The 13815-nt window shown below is 39.1% G+C and overlaps 1 protein-coding gene across 2 annotated transcripts in view; it reads left to right on the top strand.

Moving 5' to 3' along the window:
- The window catches only part of LOC149561875 (glutathione-disulfide reductase), a 200890-nt gene that overhangs the window by 73228 nt on the left and 113847 nt on the right, over nucleotides 1–13815 (top strand). The window lies entirely within an intron of this gene.

The raw sequence follows: 13815 nt of genomic DNA, 5'->3' as shown, positions 1-13815 counted from the left end.
GAATATTTATAGAGATAGACTAGTATAGTTAGAGGAAGTCATTTAATATTTATGTTCATCTTCTTACAATGAACAAGATTAGCAATAGTGATCTTGTTGCTCATGTTATCCTAGATCCGAGTAAGCAAAATGTTCATTAGTTGATTAAAAGTGTTAACAAAATGTCAGGGAGGGAATTGTACTATTCCATGGAAGTTCACTTTAGGGATTGAGAGAACTTAAGCTGCACTTAATTAGATTATGGTAATCATTGCACTGAGTACAAAAAGATTTGATATGAAGATGCAGGTTCCATCAATGTTGTAGCTTTCAAACTTTAGGAATTTAGCACCCTGTGGTTGTTAAGTACTCGATAATGCATGTTCAAGGGTCTGTGGTGAGAATGTGGAGTGAGAGAAGTCTGATGAGTCAAATTGGATAAATTTTCTAGCTCGTTTCTAAAAGTGCCCCATATTTTGCAATATGGTATTGAGAATAGGGTCACGAGGACAAGGAGGTGGAGGTGGAGGTGGAGGTGGATTGACCCAACCACTATGGACACCTTGACCAGAAACAAAATTAGCACTAGTGTTTTGTGAATTGTATCCCAAGAGGGGTTTACTCCCACTAATGCTAGTCCTAGTAAGGGATAGCATTAGATGTTGGTTCCACTATTTGTACAGACACCCTAAGTAGAGCATTGCTAACCTATTTTTTGACAACATTATGATGATTTCCTTGGGAGTTTGAAGGAGAAGAGATATGTTATCATCCACAATCCATCTTAATGCTGTGAGTATCCTGTTGGTTCCCAAAACTGTAGATTGGAAATCCAAGAGCCTGCCACTTCTCCGATAGGACTTCTCAATCAGTTCTGGCCAACGAACGGGAATACTTTTTGATTCCCTTGTACTTCAGGCTCCGCTACACCTAGGTGGGTAGACCTTCTCCTCAAACTTGATCACCTGGTTCGCAACTTTTCTAAAGCAAATTTAAACTTTGGAGTTCTCCAACTAGCAAGGTCCTTGAACTTGAAATTGAATGCTGAGTAATGGTTGAATGTTTTGTATAAGGTTTTTAAAAATGGATCTGATGCTTGTAGAAGGAATATATAGATTTTCTGACTTCAATAATAGAAAGACTAGTGCCTCTGCTTATCTGGGCAATAGACTCAACTTCAGTGAATTTCACGTACAACTTCATAAAGTTTTTGTGCACTTATATTGCCTACAATTAAATAATCAAGATACGATAGATCAAATATATACGCAATCTTAAATTAGTCCAGATTGAATTTTAACTCCTTTGGTAGGGAGACAAACTGGACACAGATGCAGAAACAATTAACTATTTCACACCACTTGTGATGATCAAATTTGAAATGCTAAATGACCATGTCCACTTATTTGACATTAAAATGTTCATCTGCAGTTTAAATCTCCACGCCTTTAATAATAAACAAAGAACATTTTATTTTATTTTTAAAATAAAATAATAGAATTTATATTACAAAGTCATAATGAGCCCCTTATTCCTCTATACAATAAATAAACATAAAATACTCCTTTAGAGTGTATGAATGTTTGGATATATGAATCTTACAATGTCTGCCTTTTCTTGGTCTGTAGATGTGTCATTATTTATATCTCAAATAAGGGTTGTATTTGTTTGAAACAAGATGTCCCTTATTAACAACACAACTTTCCATTTGAATTAAATTTTTAATATTTGAGACCCTAATGGCACTATTAATGCCTTTAACATCTTTTATCATAAGCATTCCCTTTTAACCATTTTGATTATCAGGCTTCTTCTGTCTTGCCGTTGATTCATATGAAGACTTTTCCTTGCATAAACTTTAATCACTACTCAATCTATCAATTAAAGTCTCTTAATCACATCTGGAACTTGATTATTCTTTGGTTTTTTGGCACGATGTTTTATATTCCTTCAGATTGATATTATTTACTATCGCAGACCATGATCCTGTAATGTATATATATTTTTGTATTCTGCCGCAAGTTCTCACAAAACAGCGGGCAATCATACTGTGACTCAGAAAATACGATGCCTCATGAATGTCGTGAAACCTGTTTTTTCAGAAATTATGGCTAGACTCAAACCTCACGCATATGCACAGGGTTGACATTGCAGGGCTGTGGTATCGAGCACCTTCCATCCCTCCTAGAATAATCACGTCTTGACATTTGTGATCGCAACAAGGAGAGACCATATTGTTTCTGAAGTGAAATCGAATAAACATCCTGAGTGTATTTGAATGTCCATCTGAAGAGTATTGTGATGCTGGGCGTTCAATATTTTTATAGGGCTACTCTGACTGCCGGCAGTAATTTCCTTCTAACGTCTTTGATACCTTCATCACTGAGTAATAGATTTGATTCCATCATGGCATTTGGTTGTTGCTAAAATCTTCAAAATTATTATTGCTGCAATCCATTCGATACCTGTATTCTTTATCATTGAGTATGATTTATATTTTTCTTTTATTGCTTCAAGCTGAATCATTTTACTTGGCATTATGTTCTAAGTGAGCCATCAAAGAATTTGACCATCAGAATTGCTGCTATCTGAAATATAGTCCCTGCTACTTGCTTAATGCAAAACATTCCCTATTATAGTATATTAAATCACTGGCTCTAACATAGACTGTTCATTGTTCCAGATATACATTGTTTCGAATAGCTGACTGTTCATTCTGTCAATCTCTTTAATCACTATCTATGTGTGTTGGGCTGTTCTTGCAATGAAATACCATGTATAAGGCCGCCCTCTATCCCAGATTGTGTCATTTACAACCACAACTCTGATATTGACTGTGAATGGAAATATTGATTTTCAACCCAATTATTTGTGCATTGCTTTCTTTTATTTTCAGTTCCATGTGTATATGGCTTATAAGATGCAAACCACTATTATATTCCATCATATTTAAAAGTGGAAACTCAAAAAACTAGAGTTCCATCATACCTTAAGGCCTTGCTGGTCGGAGATTGTTAATTCTCTTGGATTACGAACAATGGTACAAGCCTCAAGGCAAAGCTCTTGATATTTGAGAAATCACTTGGATTTTCCTGGAGGGATTGATTCTGGTCACACTGGGCAGTAAGAGCAGATTCATGAGCCACCATGGGAGGCGGTGCAGGAGGAGAATTTGTTGGAGTAGCAGTCCTGGACTCAAATTTTGGAGAAGTATTTAGTCCCAATATTGGAGAAGAAATGGGATCCAGGGTCATTAGGATCCCTATTCCTAGCAAACATTGGGCCTAGTCTAGTTGGACTATATTGGTCTAGAGGGAAACTAGGTCTCAAAGATTTCCTTACAACTGTTTTTAAAGTAGTCTAGGTCATGAAACTCATAACAGTTTACAAAATCCAAAGTAACAGACAAGATTTTAACAAAAGCTTCATATCAGGTTCACTAAATTAAGGAGAAGGTTGTGAAAATCCGGAACCCGAGGGGCAACGAAAAACACTTAGCAAAAACAAACAATGAAGAGAGAGTGCCGTTAAACCAGACCATGAGTTCAGTCTTCCAATGTTATGTTAGTGACAACATGCACTAATATAAAAAGGTGGAAATATAATTCATGAATCATACAATACTCCAAAAAATTGCATCACATTACATATTCATTTTCCTTGATGTATTTTTATCCAAATAGAGAGCACGTAATACCCAGTGAATGGAAATCTCAAACACGCAAACTAGAAACCTGGACAACAGATATAGTATTGTTGTGCAAACAAAATACAATATATAAGGAGGGAACCTGGAGTTGACGTGCCTGGGCCTGCGGTCTTCCCAATCCCCTATGATACTGTTTGAGTCAAACTCATGCTCGATAGTTGTGAGCTTGTAGAGACTTGTGGCCAACAACTATGTCAATCAGGTGCTGTGCTAGTTTCTTGTTGCTGGGGTGATGAAACCTTCCGATAATATCCTGCCGTGTGTTCTTCTAACTATGTGTCATGTCCCCATATTTATAAGATTTATAACAAAATAATAGTGCGAATAAAATAACAATATAAATAAACTAGAAAATTGATGACATATAGTTTATATTGATTGATATAATCATATGGTTTTAAATATGATTAATATGATGATAAATAATAAATTATAATAATTTAGTATTATCAATAAATAAGATAATAGTTAACCAAATTATATAGAATGAGTAATTATATTCTATAGTTGATAAACACCTATTATAGGTAAGATATAATAAATATTATACATAATCATTAGGTGGAATATATATATAAACATATATGTACAAAAGTTGAGATATACAATAAGTATATTAATAATTATTAAGAATGGAAAATAATATTTCAAACCCATCTAAGAACATCGATTAAGAAGAAAATAGTTAAGATAATAAACTAATAAACCTAAGCTGTATAGATAGACATGTCTTTTCAAACAAACACATTACCAATTGACCTTAATATATATAAGAGTTGAGTATCGATGGTCGGGGAGGAGAGGAGGGCTGTGCATCAATATCCCAGACAGAAGATTCACACACTTGAGCGAAGCAAACCACCCACTTGCATAGTGGACACACACCCGCATGATGGGGCAAGCAACGCAGACCGTAGGAGTATCTCGGGAATCGAAGGTGATACAAATGATTTCATTATCAGCGTAGCACATTTTGGTTTGCGTATGAAGAGTAGTCAGCCATCGCATGGAAGAGATTACCAGTTCACGAGAGAGGAAGTAAGGAACATGGAGGAGAATATATGGGCATCAAAATGAATAAATAAATAATATAGTTAGTCGAGAGAGATCATTATTGTTTCCGAAGAAAAAGAGGACTGTCGAACACTTTAATCATTGATATTGACAGCAGCAGAATCAGAGATAACAGACAGAGAAAGAAGATAGTGTGGTAGGATATCTATCTCTACCCAAATCCCCAACGTCAGCTTCATTTCCGAGCATACACCGCAGGGGCCTTAGTCAAGAGGGACAAATACAACCAACACTCTTTGAGCTGCCAACGGTTGAGATGGGTAGCTGGAAACATCAATACCACATATATATTGAAGTAGCACTTAGTACCATTATAAAGTAACGTCTAGAAGGTAACTCTAGGACATATCAGAACCATATATACTAGTAAATATCAACTCAATGATAGAATCATCATAGACTCATTAACTTGAAGGAGAAATACTTAAACGGGACATAAGGAACTTCAATCAGTAATATTAGTTGAACCATTGAGTAGAAAATAATAAAAGAAGCAACACAATGGTGGACGAACTCATTACTAGCAGAGTCTCATATTTATTTAAGAGAAACAAATCAGAGATGTGATGGAAGGGAATCTGATCAACATCTTAGACATTTAGCGGTTGAACTCTAGGGCAGAGGTAACCATATAAAAGGGAAAAGAGAACATCAAACAAGAGACTCGTAATCAATTTAGCATCCAAACAGAAGTCATATAGAATCAGTATCCAAGTATCTATTGGTGACTATATCAATATTATTGAATACACATTTAAATTGAATAAGTCCCATCACTTGAGCCATATCGCCATCTTTATTACATACATAGAATCTCACCTTCGCACAACAACATTGTGAGAAGTTCATGCATAATTATTATCAATGTTAAAGAAGATTAACTCTAGCAGTTTGTAAGTGTAATACTGATCATTATCAATACAAGCATACATACCTAACCATCTTATACATACTCTCCATATCAAAGGTAAAAACAACGTGATTGGGGAAGTGATATCTGGAAATTAAGTTTTAAAGGGATTGTCCGGATTGTCCTCATTTTCCGCATTAGTTGGAGCAAGGGACACTACACTATGACATGGCCTTGGGTGCCAATGGTAATGACTACCAAGACTCCCAAACTGTTGCTGATGCTACTCTTACCTGCAACTTCTGTTATACTTCCCACGGGTGTTGGTTGCAACGTTGCTACTGGCCTACTACAGATAGTGACCTGACCTTTTCTAATTTTCCCTTGTGTGCTTATATTGGTATTACCACTTGTCGCTTCCAATGCCACTCACTCCCCACATTCTTAGATGCATTGGAGACTGATCGTGCGGATTCCTAGCTAGTGTAAATCACTCACAAATGCTTCTACTACTAATAGACTTACTTCTGAATGTAGGTTCGCTGAGCAATGTATTATATTGCAAACTCCATGCCTAAACTTGGGTGCAATCTTTAAGGAGATGCTGGGGCTATGTCTAGCCTCCCAACTTTTCTTAAGGGGTTTTGTCCTTAAGAAAACCAGTCACATTTAAGAAACCAACTTCATCTTTCGGTATATTGGTATATTTCATGGTGCAAATCCCAAGAAGGCCTATTGGTTTTATAACTTGAAATATCCTAAATAGATATTGACCCGATTTTTTCTCAAGATAATTCTCAGAACATAAACATATGAAGATGCATTATAAACCAACAATATAAACCAGTAGATTCTCATAAAACACCTTAAAATATGTTGTTGCATTATACAACAGCAATACAATAACTAATATTCAAAAGTCCAATCTTAAACACAGTTTACAGTTAGATTGGAATACTAAGAAAGGAACCTATAAGCACATGCGAGACACCTGATGTGAAGTCTCCACGGACAATGGGTTTGCGTCCATTGTCTACAAGCACGAGGGTTTACGTCCTCACGTTGGATGAAAGTTGAACTTTCCAAATAACTCTCTCAAGAGAGAAACTGAAATCTGAATCATAAACCAAGCTTAGAGAAATGAACCTCTCCTTCTCCTTTTAAAGATCCAACTTGTGACTCTTCAGCTCATGTATTCTTGTCTGTGTCCCTCATGTCAACTCATCTCTTTTTTACTCTCCTTTAATTAAAATTTGACTTAATAATCCTGTATTAAGTCCTCAAAGGTAATATATTGGGTTGGCCTATCAGTATTTTAATGTCCCAGAAAAAGGGGACATTACATATCCTCGATATGAGGGAGAGCACAAATAACTAAGCAATGTGGGATTAAAACCTTTTTCGTCTTTTAGTCACTTAACTTTTTTATAAAATGACTTTAAGTCATAAAGTAACTTTCTAAAATAAAGTGACTTAACTATAGAGAAGCTCCCCAAACTTCAATATTTCCCCAAAGGAAACCAAATAAATTCCTGTGACTGGTTGGCATTGGCTGGTATCCTCTAGATCAATGCCGGATGGAAAGATAGACCAACACGGCGTTGGAAAGGCCTATCGCGGAGAAGGGGACAGTACAAAGGAAAAGTTCACTAGCCTCAAGACTAGTTAAAGTTTGAAGGGATGAACTACCCCTTGGGCCACCTCACTTTAACTAGTGCTGTTGTAAGCTAGCAGAACAAGACAACTAAACATTAAAAGACTAAGATGCAAAATGCAAGAAACTGAAAATAGCTACTCACTATCTACAGATAATTTTTTTTTGAATACTAAAAATGGATTTGCTGGCTACAGATTAATTGTCGAAGTCTCACTGCCATGAACACCTGTGTGGATTGAGGGCAACAACGCGGATGCACAACATGATCGCAATGCACAGTCATCCAATATGGACATGGTACAAAAATTGAGACATAAATCCCACAAACTAAGTGAATATAGAGATAAAGTTTTCTAATAGCAGAAAACACAAAAAACAATTATATTGCAAAAGTCAAGATGAAACAAAGGGATAGAGGATGATAAAGAAACTCATAACTGGAGGAGGTCGAAGAATTACAAGAGAAGCTCCCCTCCTTCCTTTTATAAAAAACTGCACACATGGAAATGAGAAAATAGTTGAGCTGTTTCAAGACTTGCTTTTCAAGTCTCTATTTTGGTGTTTCCACCTCCACAACAGCCAAATAGACAATAATGATAGATAACAAAAAACAATAAAAGATAAATGATATAATTGATAGTATAAGAAGAATGAGATCAAGAGACTACAATATGCTATTCGTATACGGAATAAGAATGGTGTGAATTGTAATGACCCTTACTATAAAGGCCACTGAAACCCTCAAACTGGACTTAGGAATTTTGTCAAACAGTTGGCATGTAACCGAATAAGGCTGCAATATTACTAATTGTTGTACAACGAAACCTCAATATATGATGCCAATAATGTATGAACAACAATTCCAGATTATAACACTACCAATCTAAGAGATAGATGATTCTGATTTTATGACAACAAATAGAACTGATTACAATGAGAGACTGTCACAACTATGCACTTCTAATACATCAAGCTCTTGACAATGCAATGTTATGACATGAACAATAACCCAGTTCAGATTTGGAATGCAAATGACGAAACTTTTACAACAGTTATTAATGACTGGAAATAACTATTTATGCAATGACAGTGCTGACTGTTCTAATCCTTAACATGCAATATTTTGGCAATCAATATTTTGTGCACCTGGAACAGCTCCAATTTTGCCGGATATGAATGCTGGATTAATGCCACACGAAGACCTCACAATCTGCCCCCAAACCGATTCACAAAATTGCTGCTGCTGCCCAACTGACAGGGCCGTACAGGTACTGCCTGGTACGGCTGCTAGATAAAAATATTGCAGCGTTTTTTGCCACTCCAAAACCAATAAATCTTGGCGCCTAGGGTTGCTGAATAACCCCCTAAAATATGAAATTCATCCGTCAAGCCAATTAGGAGTTATGAGCAAAAACGTGGGTCCAAACCCTAGACTGGCAGTTTGAAAATAATGCACAACTGTGTCTTCAAACCCTGTTAATCAATCCACAAATGCTAGGGCACAACTGAAACCCTTATTCCAACCAAAGTAAACCCTTATAACTGAATCTCAATGAAGTTCAAATGAGATGGCTGCATTACCAACTCCTCAAATGCAACAATTCAGGTGATATTTCACACCCTCAAAGTCGCCAATCCAAGGGAACGATTCGTTCCCAAAGATCAAATAATAATTTGCAGACCCAAGAGACTACAAATTTGCTCCACAATGGAAGAAGTAGAAGAAATCTCAAATCCAAGCATGTCCAAAATGAGAGGCCAAGCCCTCTATTTATTCACTTTTCTAAGAAGTTGCTAGAACTTCTAGAAACATCCTTTATAAAATCTCATTATAATGCACTTTTTCTAGAACTTTTAGAAACATCCTTTATAAAATCTCATTATAATGCACTTTTTATAATAAAGTAATTTTATAAAATAAAAAGGGCAACTCAACTTAAAATTATAACATGTAGGCCCCAATAACACATAATAATAAAATATAACCTCTTAACACTTCTTCAAGAGCAAGATATGACCATCTGATCCGTAGAATTGACTCTCTCTCCACACCATTTGCCTACGAGAGTCTGGAATAGGCAAAATCCATGATCAATGTCATGTCGAACTAAAGAGGGGACATTACAGTCCGCCCCTCTTGAAATTGCTTGGCCTCAAGCAATCTCAATGCCGGGTGCTGCAAAATAGCTTCCCCCTCCCAAGTAGCATCCTCAACAGGTAGATCTTTCCACTTAACCAAGTATTCTCTGATCACTCTTCTGCGAAGCTGCTTTTCTCTGCTCTCCAGGATAGATTCTGGCACTAAAATCAATTTTCCCTCATCGTCTAAAGGAGGTAATATTGCGGAAGGCACCACATTCTGACCCAACGCCTTCTTGAGGCGGGACACATGAAACACATTGTGCACCCTGCTGTCTGCCGGAAGCTCCAACTCATAAGCCACCTCACCAATTCACCTGATAACCCTGAATGGTCCGTAATAGCGTGGCTTGAGTTTCTCTGCACCACTCTTCTTAAGAGTAGATTGCCTGTATGGCTGCAACATGAGGTAAACCATATCATCCACCTCAAAACTACGCTCAGTCCTCTTCTGGTCTGCATACTGCTTCTGCTGGTTCTGAGCTCTCGCAATATTATCTTTGAGAGTAGCAACTATATCCTTACTCTCCTATAATAATTCTCCTGCACTGGGTACCCGGCTGTCGCCCAACAACAAATCCAAGAAACTAGGTGCTTCATAACCGTAAAGTGCCATGAAGGGTGTCATCTGTATAGTGATGTGATATGTAGTATTGTAACAATACTCGCAGAGATATATCCATCTGACCCAAGCTCGCTGCTGAGCTGCCACATAATTCCTTAAATACCCTTCCACCCATTTGTTCACAATCTCCGTCTGACCATCGGTTTGTGGGTGATAGCTAGTGCTGGGTGTAAGCTCCGTGCCACATAACCGGAATACCTCCTGCCAAAAATGACTCATGAAACGGCTATCCCTGTCACTCACAATGTTCCGAGGCAATCCGTGCAATCTGAAAACCTCCCGAAAGAAAACCTCTGCCACCTGAGCTGCTGAGTGGGTAGTGGTGATAGGAAAGAAATGAGCATATTTTGTTAATCTATCTACCACCACATAAATACAATCCCGTCCTTGTACCTTGGGCAAACCTGTGATAAAGTCCATGGAGATGCACTCCCACTTCCTATCAGGAATCGGAAGTGGCTGTAGGAACCCTGCCGGATAGGTGTGTTCTTGTTTGTTTTGCTGGCAAACAAGACACTCTCGAACGTACTGCAAAACATCAGCTTTCAGCCCCTTCCAAGTGAACCGCTCACGAACTGACTTGTAAGTCTTGAAGTACCCGGGATGGCCTGCTGTCGGTGAGTCGTGAAATGCTCTCAAAATCAGTTGCTTAACCTTCGATCCTGGGACTAGGTAAATCCTGTTCTTGTAAATGATTAAATCATCTACAAGTGTGTATCTGGTATCAATCACTGTTCCCTCCACTATATCGGAGGCCCATGTATCCCTGGCATACTCTGCTATAATCAAGTGTCGCCAATCCTCTGATATCTGAACCATAAGAGTGAGGTGTGGCCTTCGAGAAAGAGCATCTGCAACAACATTCTGAGTTCCCTTGACATATGAGATGTCAAAATCATATGCCTGCAACTTACTTACCCACTTTTGCTGGCGATCATTCAGGTCCCGCTGTCCCAAGAAATGCCTCAAACTGTTATGATCAGTTTTAATACAAAACTTGCTACCCACAAGATATTGTCTGAATTTGGCCAAAGCATGCATGATGGCCAACATCTCCTTATCATATATACTGAATGAACGCTCGGGGCCTCTGAGCTTCCTGCTCTCATAAGCTATGGGGTGCTTATTCTGCATAAGTACAACACCTACTCCCTCTCCAGATGCATCACATTGAAGCTCAAATGGCTTCGTGAAATCAGGTAATGCTAGAACTGGGCACGTAGTCATTATCTCCTTAAATCTCATAAAACAGTCCTGTGCCTTCTGAGTCCACACAAATTCCCCTTTTTTTAGTAGATCTGTAATGGGAGCTGCATGTCGTGAGTAGCCACTGACAAACCTGCGATAGAAACCACATAAACCGAGGAACCCCCTCAACTGTGTAAGGTTCTCTGGTGGAGGCCAATCAACAATAGCGCGAATCTTTTCAGGATCCATCCGCACTCCATCTGCACTAATAATGTGTCCCAAATATAACAGCTCGGTCATCCCTAAGTCACATTTGGACTCTTTTGCATACAAGGACTCCTTCTGTAAAATGCTCAACACTGTGTCCAAATGCTCTAGATGCTCCTGCCATGATCGGCTATAGATCAAAATGTCATCAAAAAACACCAGCACGAATTTCCTCAACTGGTGGTGGAAAACTCTGTTCATAGTGGACTGGAAGGTGGCAGGTGCATTGGTCAGGCCGAAAGGCATGACTACAAACTCAAAGTGCCCACAATGACATCTGAAAGCAGTTTTCTCAATATCCTGTTCACGGACTCTGATCTGGTGATATCCTGATCTCAAATCAATTTTCGTGAAATAACAAGCCCCATGCAATTCATCTATCAACTCATCAATGCGAGGAATGGGATACCTGTTCTTAATGGTTCTCTTATTTAATTCCCTGTAATCAACACACATCCGAAGAGTTCCATCCTTCTTTTTTACCAAAACAACAGAAGATGCAAAAGGTGACTTACTTGGTCGGATGTGCCCCATAGCTAGCAACTCCTCGATGGTCCTTTCGATCTCATCCTTGAGTCGCTTTGGGTGTCGATATGGTGTGATCATGATAGGCTTAGCACCTTCCTCTAGCTCAATAACATGCTCAATGCCTCTGTCCGGTGGCCTGCCTGGTGGAATCTCACTGAATACCTTTTCGTACTTAATCCTCAATTTCTGAATATTAGGATGATATTCCGTCTTATGTTGCTCCTCCTGTGTAGGTGTCAAAGTACAAACTGCTGCCCACTCTATATCATTATGCCTAGTTAATCTCTCCAGCCGCCTAAATGAGATAGTCCTGATGTCTCCATTACGGATAGCCTTAAGCACATGAGTCCTACCATTCACTTCGAATTGTATCTCCATATCCTCTAGTCTCAGGGTAACCACCTTCAATGAATGTAGCCACTGCATTCCAAGTACTATATCCATGTCACCCATGTTGACCACATGATAGTCCGCCTTAAACTCATAGTTGTTCAGGCGCAAAGGTAGGTCTCATACCATCCTGTCACAACGAAGAGTGTATCCATCAGCTACCTTGACTCTTAGTCCCACGAACTCCTCAGTAATGAGTCCACGCTTCTCCACGAATCGTGCATCAATGAAATTATGTGTGGCACTTGTGTCCAATAATGTAATAACCTTCTACTCAGCCAAAACTCCCCGAAGTCTGAAAGATCCCTCTCTCTGGATACTAGACAGTCGTGCTTCCTGTAAATGTAGCTCTGTTCCCTGCTGTTGCCCTGCACTGTCTATCTCCTGCTCTCCCTCTGCTTCATCAAGATCCTCATCATGATGTTCTGAACTATCTGAATCTGAGCCTTCGTAATAAGCCCACATTGCTCGGTTGGTCTTCCCTTTTGGCCTCATAGGACAGTCATGGCCATACTCATACGGGCCTTTGCAATAGAAGCATAGCTTCTTCCTACGCAAGTCATTAAGTGTCTCCTTGTCCAACCTCTTACTTTCCTCCTTAGGTAGCTGCGCCTCTCTATGAAAGGGTTTCCTGTCCCTATCTTTTCCTGAAGGGAAACTCTTTGCCTGGAATTTATTTTTAGAAGCTGAAGAGGAATCCATGTCACGAGCTTCTTAATGGCTTCCTGCAAAGTGGGAGGGTTGAGAGCTTTAATCCACCCTCTCAACGGACTGTTAGTAAACGGCACCTCCCCGCGTTAAGGGGGCAACCCCAGGATAGCCTCGCTGGCGAGGACCCCGGACACGTGGTAGCGACAAACCGCACGGACAGACCTACGTCACCTTCCGTTAGGGGCCCACTTTGGGGACATCACATGAATGACCTCCCTCGAAGATCAAGCTTGATGGAACAAAGGAAAAGAGGCCACAATGATGAAGATTCAATGTTGTGAAGACCAGAAGGTTGTATTCAAACCGTCCCAATACAATAAGAAGATTGTGAAGAAGCTATTGAAGACCAAGTGGTATACCTCAAGAGCCAAAGTGAATCAAGAAAGTTGAAGGCGGCCAATTGAAGCTCAAGAATGGAGTTTTAAGGTTGCTGGTTTGACTTTAGGCATTGATGGGTGGTGGCAAGAGGTGTTGCACTGTTGGGGTGGTAGTTGTAATGGTTCAATGCATCACTGCAGGCATATAGATTTGCAGAAACAATGAGTGTTGCCTGGACGTTTCCGCTAGGTGCACTTATTTGGGTCAACTAGGGCTTGTGACCAAGAATCTAAATGGAGGACAAGGCAAAATGAAGACTTGCATGGAATTCTGTATTTCGGCTAAGGTAGGGACATCACATAATGGTAAAGTACACAAGG

This window comes from Cupressus sempervirens, chromosome 4, assembly GCF_028749045.1.
Source record: "Cupressus sempervirens isolate cs-2001-9-10 chromosome 4, ASM2874904v1, whole genome shotgun sequence".
Classification (NCBI taxonomy): domain Eukaryota; kingdom Viridiplantae; phylum Streptophyta; class Pinopsida; order Cupressales; family Cupressaceae; genus Cupressus; species Cupressus sempervirens.
The sequence above is the reverse complement of the archived record's forward strand: the minus strand, read 5'-3'. Positions and strand labels throughout refer to the sequence as shown.